The 15,430-nt window shown below is 37.5% G+C and overlaps 1 long non-coding RNA gene across 1 annotated transcript; it reads left to right on the top strand.

Annotated features, from left to right (window-relative positions):
• Positions 1-11,390: 11,390 nt before the first annotated feature.
• Positions 11,391-14,923, top strand: LOC123941575. Its single transcript, XR_006818304.1, has 3 exons — positions 11,391-11,483; positions 11,607-11,758; positions 14,824-14,923. It is a non-coding gene; the product is annotated as an uncharacterized LOC123941575 (long non-coding RNA).
• Positions 14,924-15,430: the final 507 nt, after the last annotated feature.

Raw genomic sequence — 15,430 nt, 5'->3', positions numbered from 1 at the left:
AAATAAAAAGTCATTTAATAAAAAAATCAATAATACTGATTTTTAAAATTAATTTAAAAAAATTTTTAAATTTATTCTCAGTGTACCAGAGTTCATTGTTTATGTACCATACCCAGTGTTCCATGCAATATGTGCCCTCTGTAATACCCACCACCAGGCTCACCCAACCCCTCCAAAACCCTCAGATTGTTTTTCAGAGTCCATAGTCTCTCATGGTTCATCTCCCCCTCCAATTTCCCCCAATTCCCTTCTCCTCTCCATCCCCCATGTCCTCCGTGTTATTCCTTATGCTCCACAAATAAGTGAAATCATATAATTGACTCTCTCTGCTTGACTTATTTCACTCAGCATAATCTCTTCCACTCCTGTCCATGTTGCTACAAAAGTTGGGTATTCATCCTTTCTGATGGAGGCATAATTTTCCATAGTATATATGGACCACATCTTCCTTATCCATTCATCCATTGAAGGGTTCTTTCTTTGTTCTTGGTTCTTTCCAAAAATTTGGTGACTGTGGCCATTGCTGCTATGAACATTGGGGTACAGATGGCCCTTCTTTTCACTCCATCTGTATCTTTGGGGTAAATACCCAGTAGTGCAATTGCAGGGTCATAGGGTAGCTCTATATTTAATTTCTTAAGGAATCTCCACACTGTTTCCCAAAGTGGCTGCACCAACTTGCATTCCCACCAACAATGTCAGAGCGTTCCCCTTTCTCCACATCCTCTCCAACACATGTTGTTTACTGTCTTGTTAATTTTGGCCATTCTAACTGGTGTCAGGTGGTATCTTAATGTGGTTTTGATTTGAATCTCACTGATGGCTATGATGATGAACATTTTTTCATGAGTCTGTTAGCCATTTGTATGCCTTCATTGGAGAAGTGTCTATTCATGTCTTCTGCCCATTTATTGATGTGATTATCTGTTTTGTGTGTGTTGAGTTTGAGGAGTTCTTTATAGATCCTGGATATCAACCTTTTGTCTGTACTGTCATTTGAGAATATCCTCCCCCCTTCTGTGGGTTGCCTCTTTGTTTTGCTGACTGTTTCCTTTGCTGTGCAGAAGCTATTGGTTTTGATGAACTCCTCAAAATTCATTTTTGCTTTTGCTTCCTTTGCCTTTGGAGACATATCTTGAACGAAGTTGCTGTGGCCGATAGCGAAGAGGTTACTGCCTATGTTTTCCTCTATGATTCTGATGGATTCCTGCCTCACATTGAGGTCTTTTATCCATTTCGAGTTTATCTTTGTGTATGGTGTAAGAGAATGGTTGAGTTTCATTCTTCTACATATAGCTTTCCAATTTCCCAGCACCATTTATTAAAGAGACTGTCTTTTTTCCACTGTATATTTTTTCCTGCTTTGTCGAAGATTATTTGACCATACAATTGAGGGTCCATATCTGGACTCTTGACTCTGTTCCACTGGTCTATGTGTCTGTTTTTGTGCCAGTACCATGCTGTCTTGGTGATCACAGCATTGTAGTGAAGCTTGAAATCAGGCAACATGATGCCCCCAGTTTTGTTTTTCTTTTTCAACATTTCTTAGCAGTTCGGGGTCTCTTCTGATTCCATACAAATTTTAGGATGGTTTCCTCCAGCTCTTTGAAAAATGCTGGTAGAATTTTGCTCAGAATGGCATTAGAAGTTTAGATTGCTCTAGGCAGTATAGACATTTTAACAAAGTTCATTTTTCTGATCCATGAGCATGAAATGGTCTTCCATCTTTTTGTGTCTTCTTCAATTTCTTTCATGAGTGTTCTGAGTTCCCCGAGTACAGATTCTTTACCTCTTTGGTTAGGTTTATTCTCAGGTATCTTATTGTTCTTGGTGCATAGTAAATTAAATCAATTCTCTAATTTCCCTTTCTTTATTTTCACTGTTAATGTATAAGAAAACAACTGATTTCTGTACACTGACTTTGTATCCTGCCATATTGCTGAATTGCTGTATGAGTTCAAGTAAGTTTGGGGTGGAATCTTTTGGGTTTTCCATATAAAGTATCATGTCATCTGTGAAGAGAGAGAGTTTGACTTCTTCAATGCCAACTTGAATACCTTTCATTTCTCTTTGTTGTCTGATTGCTGTTGTTAGAACTTCTAATACTATGTTGAACAAGAGTGGTGAGAGTGAGCATCCTTGTCGTGTTCCTGACCTCAAAGGGAAGGCTGTCAACTTTTTCCCATCTAGGATGATATTTGCTGTGGGTTTTTCATAGATAGATTTTATGAAGTTGAGGATGGTCCCTCTATCCCTATACTTTGAAGCATTTTAATCAGGAACAGATGCTGGATTTTGTCAAAAGCTTTTTCTGCATCTATTGAGAGGACCGTGCAATTCTTTTCTCTTCTCTTATTGATTTGTTCTATCACATTGATTGATTTGCAAATGTTGAATCACCCTTGCAACCCAGGGATGAATCCCATGTGGTCATGGTGGATAACCTTTTTTATGTGCTGTTGGATCCTATTAGCTAGGGTCTTGTTGAGAATCTTAGCATCCATAATCAACAGGGATATTGGTCTGAAATTCTTCTTTTTGTTGGCATCTTTGCCTGGTTTGGGGATCAGGGTAATGCTGGCTTCATAAAGAGTCTGGAAGTTTTCCTTCTGCTTCAATTTTTTGAGACAGCTTCAGGAGAATAGGTGTTATTTCTTCTTTGAAAGTTTGGTAGAATTCTCTGGGGAATCTGTCAGGTCCTGGGCTCTTGTTTTTGGGGAGGTTTTTGATCACTGCTTCAATCTCATTACTAGATATTGGTCTATTAAGGTTGTCAGTTTCTTCCTGGTTCAATTTTGGAAGTTTATAGTTTTCCAGGAATGCATCCATTTCATCTAGGTTGCTTAATGTATTGGCATATAACTGTTGATAGTACTTTCTGATGATTGTTTCTATTTCCTTGGTGTTAGTTATGATCTCTCCTTTTTCATTCATAATTTTATTAATTTTGGTCTTCTCTCTTTTCTTTTGGATTACATTAGCCAATGGCTTATTGATCTTATTGATTCTTTCAAAAAACCTGTTTCCAGTTTCATTGATGTGTTCTACTGTATCTCTAGTTTCTATCTCATTGATCTATGCTCTAATCTTGATTATTTCCCTTCTTGTATGTGTTATTGGCTTAATTTGTTGTTGACTCTCCAGTTCTTTAAGGTGTAGAGACAGCTGGTGTATTCTGGATTTTTCAGTTTTTTTGAGGGAGGCTTGGATGGCTATGTATTTCCCTCTTAGGACCGCCTTTGTTGTATTCCATAGGTTTTGGACAAAAGTGTCTTCATTCTTATTGGTTTCCATGAATTGTTTAAGTTCTTCTTTGACTTCCTGGTTGATCCAAGCACTCTTAAGCAAGATGGTCTTTAGATTCCAGGTGTTTGAATTCCTTCCAAACTTTTCCTTGTGGTTGAGCCCCAGTTTCAAAGCATTGTGATCTGAGAATATGTGGGGAATAATCTCAATTTTTTGATATTGGTTGAGCCCTGATTCATGATCCAGTATGTGGTCTATTCTAGAGAAAGTTTCATGTGCACTCAGGAAGAATGGGTTTCTATTGTTTTAGGGTGGAATGTTCTGTATATACCTATGAGGTCCGTCTGGTCCAATGTGTTGTTCAATGCTCTTGTTTCTTTATTGATTTTCTGCTTGGATCATCTGTCTATTACTGAGAGTGGCATGTTAAGATCTCCTACTGTTAATGTATTCATATCAATAAGACTCTTTATCTTGATTAACAGATGTCTTATGTAATTGGTCCCATATTTGAGGCATAAATATTTACAATTGTTAGATCTTCTTGGTGAATAGTCCCTTTAAGAATTATATTGTGGGGGCACCTGGGTGGCTCAGTGGATTAAGCCACTGCCTTCGGCTCGGGTCATGGTCTCAGGGTCCTGGGATCGAGCCCCGCATTGGGCTCTCTGCTCCGCGGGGAGCCTGCTTCCTCCTCTCTCTCTGCCTGCCTCTCTGCCTACTTGTGATCTCTCTCTCTGTCAAATGAATAAATAAAATCTTTAAAAAAAAAAAGAATTATATTGTGTCCTTCTGTGTCTCTGACTACAGTCTTTGGTTTAAAAACTAATTTGTCTGGTATGAGAATAGCTAACCCCAGTCTTCTTATGAGGCCCATTGGCATGAAAGATGCTTCTTCATCCCTTCACCTTCAGTCTCGATATATCCTTAGGTTCAAAATTGGTCTCTTGTAGACAACATATGGATGGGTTCTGTCATTTTACCCAATATGCAACCCTGTGCCATTTTATGGGTGCATTTAGGCCATTCCTGTTGAGAGTGATTATTGAGAGATACGTTTTTATTGACATCATGTTACCTGTGAAGTCTTTGTTTCTATATATTGTCTCCATATATTTCTTTTCAATGATATTCCTGGGTTTGTCTCCTCTTTTATGGAATCCCTCCTTAATATTTATTGCAGGGCCAGCTTGGTAGTCACATACTCTTTAAAACCTTGCCAGTCTTGGAAGTTCTTTATCTCTCTATCCATTTTGAATCCAGTCTTGTTGGATAAAGTATTCTTGGCTGCATATTCTTCTCATTTAGTACCCTGAATACATCTTGCCAGCCCTTTCTGGCTGGCCAGGTTTATGTGGACAAGTCTGACATTATTCTGATGGGCTTTCCTCTCTATGTAAGGAATCTCTTCCCCCAGCTGCTTTCCAGAGCTCCTATCTAAAATTTTGATTCATCATTTTCACAATCAGGTGTCTTGAGGTCTTTCTAGATTCTATGATCTTAGGGGGAGACCTTTCTGCCTCTAGTATATGAACGCTGGTTCCATTTGCAAGATTGGGAAAATTTTCATGGAGAATTTGTTCAACTCTATCCTCTAGTCTTTTTTTCTTTCTCCTCTCCCTCAGGGATTCCAATAATTCTGATGTTGGAACATTTCATGGTGTAATTTATTTCTCTAATTCTGTCTTCATGGCTTCTAAGCTGTTTGTTCCAGCCTTCTTCCTGATCCTTTTTCTCTATCAGTTTGTCCTCTAGATCACTAATTCTATCTTCTGCCTCAGTTACCCTAGCTGTTAAAGAATTTAGATTAGATTGGAACTCGTTGAGAGCATTGTTAACATCATCCCTGGTGGCTTTCACTTCTGCCCTAATCAATTCCATTTTGTCATCAGAGGCTTTCTTCACCCTACCTATTGCCTGGATAATTGTTAGCCTGAATTCCCTTTCCAACATACTATTTATGCCCATATCCAATAGCTCTGATGAAGAGGGCCCAATCTCTGAATTTTTCCTTGTTGGGCTTTCCTCGTCCTAGTCATTTTGGTGAGAGATGGCTGAATGGATGTGTAGCTAAATATATCATCCGTGTTGCAGTCAAGGTGCACTCTGGAATGCTTCTGAGCAATCAAGGATCCCCACCAAAAAGAAAGAAAAGAGAGAGAGAGAGGGGAAAAAAAGGAAGAAAGAAAAGAGAAGGCCGAGACCGAATGGGCCCCAAAGGTAAGATTATAAAGTATACAAACAAAACCAGACAAACAAAAAGACCAACAAAAGTAGATGACAAGAAAATAAGTAAGTAAATAAATAAATAAAAGAACCCAGCCAAAATGAACCTCAAGTATAAGATTTATATACTACCAGAACAAAAACAAATACACAGAAACACTGACAGAAGAAAAAGATGGGAGGGTGGTTATAAATTGTCAGTGTGGCTGGGAAGGTTATTTTCATTCCTCCTGGATGTATCTTGATATCTTTGTTAAAGGACTCAACTTTCCTGAGATAAAGGGGTATTAAAACTGGTTTGCATATAGGGATAGCATTGATTGGGGAAAGGGGATTACCTTGAAGTTTATCTCTATATGAATATTTTTAAAAATTAAATGAAATAAAATAAAGTAAATTTAAAAATAGAAAAGCAAAGGAAAAACAGGTATATGTATCAAAAAATTCAGGTTAAAATATTATTATGGAATTTGATGTACTGAACATCTCATTGATAAAAGTTGTATCTATGAAGAAGTGGTGGTTGTCCTCTTTTTTTGTTGTTGTCTGGCTTTCTGGGGGAGGGGCCTGCCGCATGGTTTTTCAGGGATTCTTGCTACAGTTGAGTCCTCCTACCCCCATCAAGGGTCTGGGCTCTGAGGAAACCGTTTTTTCAGGCTTTTGTTCTCTGGAGGTTTTTTTCATTTGTTTATTTGTTTTTTCTCCTCTTGGTGGCTTTTGGCAGTTCTTTGGAGGTTTAGTGGAAAGCAAACTGCACCCAAACCTCCATCTCAGAGAGAAGCCTCAGTCTGTTCCCCTCTGGGTGCTCCAGAGCACATAAATTCCCCCCTGCCACTGGCAGAGCATGTCCCCAGTCATGGTCTCTGGGGTCACAGGAACTCCCGCTTGTACCCAAAACCACAAGAAATACTAGCTGCAGCTATATGGGCAGGTCTAGACTGCCAGAGAGGTCCCAACCAAAGATAGCACACTGAGATTTTCATGCTGGCCCGGGCTGGGAGTGTTCAGAATCTTCCGGTCCTAGAGAGCACTGGCTAGTGCCTGCATGGACCTCTCTCAGGGGAGGATGTGGAGAGTGACTCAGACCCTGATGGCACAGCTTGCATGCAGAGTGCAAAAGGCTGTGGTTCTAAAGAGTGCCAGCTGGCATCCACACCAGACTCCCTCATGGACACCACCATCCAGATGCTCTCAGGCATGCTGGAGGCTCAGGGACTAAGACCTGGCTTCTTTGCTGCACTCTCTGGTTCAGTACCAGTGGTGGCATCCTGGGGCCATGGTCTTAAGTCCCTGTCCCTAACCACCCAATTCCACCAATTTCTCCTTAAGATCTTTTGTTCTGTTTGAGTGCTTTCAAGCAGACTCCAAGTTAATTCTGGTCCCCAATCACAGTACACTCTCTTATGGGGTATTACTTTCCAATGGGATGCTTCTGGTGGCTCCCTCCCCCTTTTGTTTATCTTCCAATATCAGTCCAATGGTCCCACTCCACTTTACCTATCCACACGTCTTCTGTCCCTGTAGAGATGCAGAAGTGTGCAATTCTAAACTCAGGCTGATTTCATGGGTGATCAGAGTTCTTCAGTAGATAATCAGCTCACTTTAGGTGACCAGTTGAAATAGCGCCTCCTACTTCTCCGCCATCTTGTCTACTATTCAGTATTTTCAAAGAAGTTTGAGTTAGAATAAAAAATAATTTCAAACCTCAGAAAACTTCTTTCCACATATATGATCCTAGAAGGTTACTTAGATGTTTAGATTTATAAGGAAATAAAATACTGATTTTTAAGATTAAATCCATTCTGAAGGTAAGTGTGTCATATATTTCTTGATTTAAAAAACTAAGTAGATTGGATAATGTGTAGTGAAATAGCAATATCATAAAAATACAGAAATAGGAAAATGCCACTATGTAACAAGCGTTCTGGAAGTCAACATATTAGATGTAAAGTATAATGACCTTGGGGCGGGGGGGAACATACATACTGGATTTGAGAATCAGAAGCTACTGAGTGATTAGGTATTCTCTGTTCTTCTGAACTCAATGATTGTGGGGTTTTTTCTAAAATAAAAAATATCTCCAAGCTATTCTTCTATACGTGAAAGGTTGATGGCATTTGCCTCTTGAGAACATTAACCAACTAATGGAATTGTAATACTTATATAAAAAGAGAAAGACATGTAGGTGTTGCAGTCAGTTAAGCACCCAACTCTTTTTTTTTAAATTTAATTTTTATTTGTTTATTTTCAGCATAACAGTGTTCATTGTTTTTGCACCACATCCAGTGCTCCATGCAGTACGTGCCCTCCCTATTACCCACCACCTGGTTCCTCAATCTCCCACCCCTTCAAAACCCTCTGGTTGTTTTTCAGAGTCCATAGTCTCTCATGGTTCATCTCCCCTTCCAGTTTCCCTCAACTCCCTCTCTTCTCCATATCCTCATGTCCTCTGTGTTCTTTGTTATGCTCCACAAATAACTGAGACCATATGATACTTGATTCTCTCTGCTTGACTTATTTCGCTCAGCATAATCTCTTCCAGTCCCGTCCATGTTGCTACAAAAGTTGGGTATTCATCCTTTTTGATGGAGGCATAATACTCCATCGTGTATATGGACCATATCTTCCTTATCCATTCATCCGTTGAAGGGCATCTTGGTTCTTTCCATAGTTTGGTGACCGTGGCCATTGTTGCAATAAACATTGGGGTACAGATGGCTCTTCTTTTCACTCCATCTGTATCTTTGGAGTAAATACCCAGCAGTGCAATTGCAGGGTCATAGGGAAGCTCTATTCTTAATTTCTTGAGGAATCTCCACACTGTTCTCCAAAGTGGCTGCACCAACTTGCATTCCCACCAACAGTGGAAGAGGGTTCCCCTTTCTCCACATCCTCTCCAACACACGTTGTTTTCTGTCTTGCTAATTTTGGCCATTCTAACTGGTGTCAGGTGGTATCTCAAAGTGGTTTTAATTTGAATCTCCCTGATGGCTAGTGATGATGAACATTTTTTCATGTGTCTGATAGCCATTTGTATGTCTTCGTTGGAGAAGTGTCTGTTCATATCTTCTGCCCATTTTTTGATATGATTATCTGTTTTGTGTGTGTTAAGTTTGAGGAGTTCTTTATAGATCCTGGATATCAACCTTTTGTCTGTACTGTCATTTGCAAATATCTTCTCCCATTCCGTGGGTTGCCTCTTTGTTTTGCTGACTGTTTCCTTTTAAGCACCCAACTCTTGATTTTTGGCTCAGGTTCTGATTTCATGGCCATGAAATCGAGCTTCATGTCTGGCTCTGTGCTCAGTGTAGAGTCTGCTTCAGAATCTCTCTCCCTCTCCCTCTGCCCCTCCCACTCAGCTCTCATATTCTCTCTCTCTCTAAAATAAATAAATAAATATTTAAAAAATTAAAAAAGAATGTGAATAAAAGTTTGCACTATTCCAATTCATACTAGGAATTCCAATTCCTTACTTTCTTCCCCACACAAGTTCATTTCTATCCCAAAATGTTAATAACAAAGTTTGGAATATATATTGTGCATACACTTTGGGGAAATAACCTCTAGAGTTTGGAAAGTTACTAATAGATAAAATCATATTCTATAAACAATTGTTGAAGATTTTCCATTTTGACATTACAAATTATTGATTACATTATATGTATAAAAATACGTTTATATGTATAATATATTTCTACTGGGTATTTTTGGATATGGGATGAAAATGACTGTTTATTTTTCTGATCTAAATGGCTGGGGAGCAGTAACTGTTATTTTAGACTATAAGGCAATAACTGAATCAGGGTTTTGTCATGTCTTTTATAAAACTTGTTAATAGCTGTGTTAGCAATTATGGCATCAGCAATGTTTACCAAGCAAATAATTAAATTACTGTTATTAAGAAGACTTGATAAAAAAGATATGTTGTTTGAATTAAGAGTAGAAAGTAAAGTAAGAGGAGAACTAGGAGAATATAGTGTCCCAGAACCCAAGTGAATGAAGTGTTTTCTGGCACACACACACAAAAAAATGCTTTCTCTGGGTAAAGTTAATCAGTCAAGAAAGATAAAGTATAATAAACACTTTAAATTTGACCTTTGAGCTTTGGAGGCCATATCTCTGGAACCCTCTATAGACCTGTGGTGTCAAAAGTCTAAGTGGAGTGCAATGAAGAGAGAATGACACTGACTAACAGAGACGAAAATATATTCCACCAACCAACTGAGAAATGTCACTGAAAGCTGAAGAGAAAAGTAATGGACCAGTCACAAAAGGTAGAATTAAGATCAATGAGTGTAGTAAGATGAGAATAATACAACATTTTTATATGTTTTTAAGAATGATCTAGAAAAGAAGGAAAACTTGAAAGTGTGAGTATGAAAGTGTGCGTAGTAAAATTACCAGGATTACCAAGGATTAGCAAGGATGAGACTTAGTTTAGTTAAAGAAACAAACAGGAGAGAAGGCAAAACTGTGATCAGAGAGGCTAGTGTTATCAGATATGGTAGTGGTAGTTTCTCGAAGCTCTATCCTGGCTGTTTTAGTTCCTCAGTGGGGTAGTAAGATTATACTTGGAGTGAATATTGGAGTGGAAATATCAGGAATCTAAGGAAAAAGAGAAAGCACTTGAAGTTATATTTTAGAAGAGTTAGAGAATAAAGGACTAGGGAAATATATTATGATTGCCAGACAGCATTAGTTATTGTGGTTACCACTTAATTTAACTACTTCATGTGACCTTTTAAAAGGTTTTGATGATATTTATAAGGGCATATATTCTGTTACTTTTTCACAAGTGAATTACTGCTGAGCTAGTACAGTGGCGAAAGAAAAAAAAATATTTTTTGTGAAGTGCATTTTAAGGTGTTTTCATTAATGCTCTATGTTTAATTTTAAGAAAGAAAGCTTGTCTGAATTGAAATCTAAGTCACTGATCTGGATTCTAGATACTTTATTAGAATAAAGTAAGATCTCATTCAAATTTTATAGATCTGCATGGAGCCAATCTAGAAAATTCTGCAGAGCTTATTTATATAATAGGGTTGGTTTATGAACAATGCTTTTTAGAATGTCTGCATAAACTTTATAGATTATTTGAGAACGTTTTACTAGGATTTTTTACTCTGAAAACCTTAATAGGGAGTGAATATGAATGTGTTCCTTAAAAGGAAAGCCATAAAGTTTATATATATCCTACCTGTTGCACAGATTAATTATGTCACACTAGAAAGAGCATGTTGCATTTATATTCCCCTTAATATATTCTTGAAGGCTCTTTACATTTTACATAATGACAGTGCTGACCCTGAATGGGTGGTATATTCTCTTCCCAATTACTTTGTATTTTAAATAGTATATTTTATTAGATTCCTGGGGAGAAGATTAATTTGAATATTTCTCTTATAGCATTTATGTGTACTGAAATATTTAAGTGGTTTATTTTCTTCTCTTTACCTATTTACATTTTGGGCATTTTGTGGTGTTCAATTGCTTTTGGTAATAAGAATTCTCAGCAGTATTTTTTGGATAATGGAAAATCACGTTGAAATTATAGGCAGCCATGAATTAGAACTGAGAAAGTCAGTAGCCCTCCTATGGAGATGTGTATTAAACTTAGCTTTTTTATTTCTAAATGTAATCATGCAATCTACCCTAAATTCATTCTTTTCTGAATAATTGAATCATAAAATTTTTATACTGAAATATGTAAGTGATTTACCTATTTATCCTTATTTAGCAATGAAATAACTATTTTCATATTTTTCAAAGAATAAATTCACACATTTTTAAAATCATTCTTACAGATGTTGACGCCTGCCTTCACTACAAAGCAAAACAAAGCAATATAGACAGCTAAGTGGAAAAAAATCACACAGACATACAGAAGGGGAAATTGTAAACATGAGCAGCTTGCTTGATGGATTTCCTTGGTTTAAGCACTTTTCCTGTTCAACTACTATCCACATGAGGATAACCACATGAGGAGAGTCAGAAAACACTCTGTTAAGCATGTTGGTAAACAAACTATGTAACAGTGCAATTTGCCCACTGTCTCTGACATGTTGAATTAAGTTGTATTGTCTGTTTTAACTAAGCATCACTTACTATTTTAAGCAATCTTCTGCTTTTTCCAGAATTTTCTTGGCCATATGGCTCTGGTTAAAATCTGATAATGAGAGTGCTCTCAAGATATTGGGAAGGTGAAAAAGAAATGACGAATGTCTATTCTTTGGAAACAGATGTAAGGTGATATGTGAACAAATGTGCAGTTTACTAGCGCTTCCAGGTAAGTCTTTCAGAACCAATGCTTTCATTTCAGTCATGGAAATGAATAAGGAAGAAAAAGTGGAGAAACTGGCACCAATGTTTTCATTTGCAGGAATAAAATAGATTTAGCACTAATTTCAAGAAACCCTACAGATTTACCAAGAAATTCTTGTCTTATAGAGAGACATGCAGGACTCTCTGAACGAGAATTGTACAAACCCACACAAAAAAGGTATAATGACAATATGACTCACCCCTATAGACTGCTTCTATTCCTAGGGTGTGGAGTTACAAATACTAGAAGAGAATCTATTATTTCCTTAATTTGGTATGTGAGGCAGCTAGAGTCATTGCCCTGTCTTGATACATAATAATTCTATCCTTGCAAACACTGTGAGACAGAGACTCCCAGACAACTCAACCAGAAATAAAAGGGGGCTGACTGTCAGTAAATTTTTGGCTTCTCACATTCGATTTTCATAAAAATAATGTGTAGAGCCGCTGTGTTAATCTTGGGTATAGTTTGATGGGAGTAAAGACAGACCTACTAGAACTTCTGTTCAATTATCTTAACCTTTCTCAATTTTAACTTTTGTCTATGTTTTATAACTAACATAATATCTTCATTCTAACATTATGCAACATACAAAATTATATATATCTATCATATATATAATAAGTGTATATATTATATATATAATCTATTATTAAGTGTAAGCCAAGAAAATGTTGTTAGCGTTAGTCCAAATCAACAATATTTGGAGATAATTGACTTAAACCATGTCATATATTATGAACCAGTAAAAGAAAGTTCTTGGTATTAAAATGGGTTTTAAACTTTTTTCAATTTTACCTTTTGTGATTTACAAATATTATGATATATTAATATTTTATAATCTGAAAAAATATACAAGGCAAAGGCACTTACTACTCAGCATGTATTTTTCCAGCTCCTTTGACAGGTGGTAAAATATTCCAGACTGAAACATCTCAGAGCTAGCGCACACTCTTCTAGCTCTTAGTGCATGAATGAGACAGACTTTGCAAAGCTTCAGAACCCAAAGCAAAATTTACGGAAAATGAGATGTAAACTTTAGGCCAATTCTTTGATATCACAAGATGGCCATGTCCAAACTGATTAATACAAAATGAAATTAATAATTAAAATCATGGGAAATCATGAAAAATTATGAATAAATGCATTTCTGATCTTCAAATCAGAAAAGACTTTTTAAGCTAACTGTTTTGGGATGAATTGTGTCCCTAACAAAATTCATATGTTGAAGCTCTAACTCCCCATGTGATTATATTTAAAGACAGTCTCACGGGGCAACTGGGTGGCTCAATGCATTAAGTGTCTGCCTTTAGCTCAGGTAATGATCCCAGGAACTTAGGATGAAGTCCTATGTGGGGCTCATGCTCTCTGAAGAGCCTGCTTCTCCCTCTCCCACTCCCACTACTTGTACTCTCTCTTTGTCAAATAAATAAACTCACAAATAAATAAATAAATATTCTCTAAAGAAGTAACTGGAAATGGAGTCAACTGAGACCATGAGGATGGGGTGCTCATTCCAACAAACTGGTAGACTATAAAAAAGAAAAGGAGACACCAGAATTTGCAAAAAAGGCTACTTCAGGACACAGCAAGAAAACACACTGTCTGCAAGCTGACAAGAGAGATCTCACCAGAAATTAACTCTAATGGCAACCTGATCTTGAACTTCCAGTCTCCAGAACTGTGAAATAATAATTTCTGGTGTTTAAACTGCCCAGCTTGTGGTATTTTGTTAAATATATTTTAATAGATATTAAAAGATATTAATAAAACTTCTCTGGTGAAGGCGCAGGAAGAAAAGGGAGAGCTACAGAGAAAGCTGCTATCATTTTAAAGATTACATATATCCTGATGCTGCTTGGGTGGCACAGTGGGTTAAGTCTCAGCCTTAGGCTCAGGTCATGATCTCAGGGTCATGGGATTCCCCACATTGGGCTCTTTGCTCAGCAGGGAGCCTACTTCCACCTCTCCCTCTGCCTGCCTCTGTGCTTACTTTCGATCTCTCTCTCTGTCAAATATATAAATAAAATAATTTTTTAAAAAGAGATTACATACACCCTCAGGAACAGAATGTTGGTAACAACATGAACATTAAAGTTCTGGTAAGACCTCAAAATGAAGAATATGGGGTTGGAAACTGGAGGAAAGGCAATTCTTGTTACAAGGTAGCAAGTAATTTGGCTGAATTTTGGTGTAGTGTTTTAGGAAAAGTAGAATGTAATGAACTTATATATTTAGTTGAGATTTCTATACAAAAAGAACACAGAAACTGCAAGATATGGGGAATTCCCATCCTATCCGTATTGCAAAAAAATAATAAAGCATGTGGCTGTACAATCACTCCATAAAAAGTTTATACATAATGTTAATTAGCCATCTCAATAGAAGCCAGGAACAGAAATGGGATTATACCAGCAGAAAGACTGCCGGTTTAAACCAAAGGGAATAGAGAAGGTATTACATACAGGAAGGCTTTCAGGATCTGGTGAGATTCTACAGACTAAAAGAATAGAGCTATCCAGTGGATGGCATGCATTTTCCTTCAAGAAAAGGGAAGAATGACTTTGAAGGTGATTCAGATCTTTAGGGCTACCACTCCCACCACAGACCCAGAGTCTACTGCCTAGGAAAGAAAAGCTTTTCCTCCTTGATTTCAGAGGGTGGGGACACCTGATTGGCTTCAGTGGGCCAGACTTCCTCTGCCCAGTGCCTTGGGAGTAGGGGCAGGCAGTACACTACAAAAAACCAAGTGAAGAAAGAGCTTTGTTTAGAGCAAGAGGGCAGGGCTGCCATGTAGATCCCTGGGTGGAACTAGCCCTTAAGTGTACCCAATGACTATAGCAGGGAGTCAAGGAAGATTATTCTCAAGCTTTGAGATCTAACGGCATTTGCCTTACTCTCTTTCATATTTTCTTGGAGCCCATCATCCTTTTCTTCTTTCTGATTCTTCCTTTTTGGAATAGAAACGTTTGCCCTATGCCTGTCCCACCATCATATTTTGGCTTCACATAACTTGTCTGGTTTCACAGGTTCATAATTGGAGAGAATTTTGCCTTAAGATGAATCATACCTAACAAGACTGAGGATCATAGGGGAAAGAAAGGAAAAAATGAAACAAGATGAAACCAGATTGGGAGACAAACCATAAGAGACTGTTCATCTCAGGAAACAAACTGAGGCTTGCTGGAAGGGAAGAGGGTGGGTGGGATGGAGTGGCTGGATGATGGACATTGGGGAGGGTATGTGCTATGGTGAGTGCTGTGAATTGTGTAAGACTGATGAATCACAGACCTATATGCCTGAAACAAATAATATATTGTTTATTGTATATATATACATTATATATATATACATTATACATTGTATATATATATATATAAATATATATATACATTATATATAATATCAATATATTGTATATTGATGAATCATACCTTTAGTTTCACCCATACTTAATTTAGATGATATTTAGATAAGACTTTGGAACTGATGCTGGAATGGGTTTTGAGGTTGTGGGGATGGGGTAAATGTAGGACAGGTCTTGAGGAGACAGAGGGCAGAATATTATAAGCTCAACTGTGTGCACCTAAAATTGACATGTTGAAGCCTTAACCCTCTGTGTTAACTGTATTTGAA

Source organism: Meles meles, chromosome 5 (genome assembly GCF_922984935.1).
Source record: "Meles meles chromosome 5, mMelMel3.1 paternal haplotype, whole genome shotgun sequence".
Taxonomy (NCBI): Eukaryota; Metazoa; Chordata; class Mammalia; order Carnivora; family Mustelidae; genus Meles; species Meles meles.
Note: the sequence above shows the minus strand (reverse complement) of the source record. Positions and strands in the feature narration are given on the sequence as shown.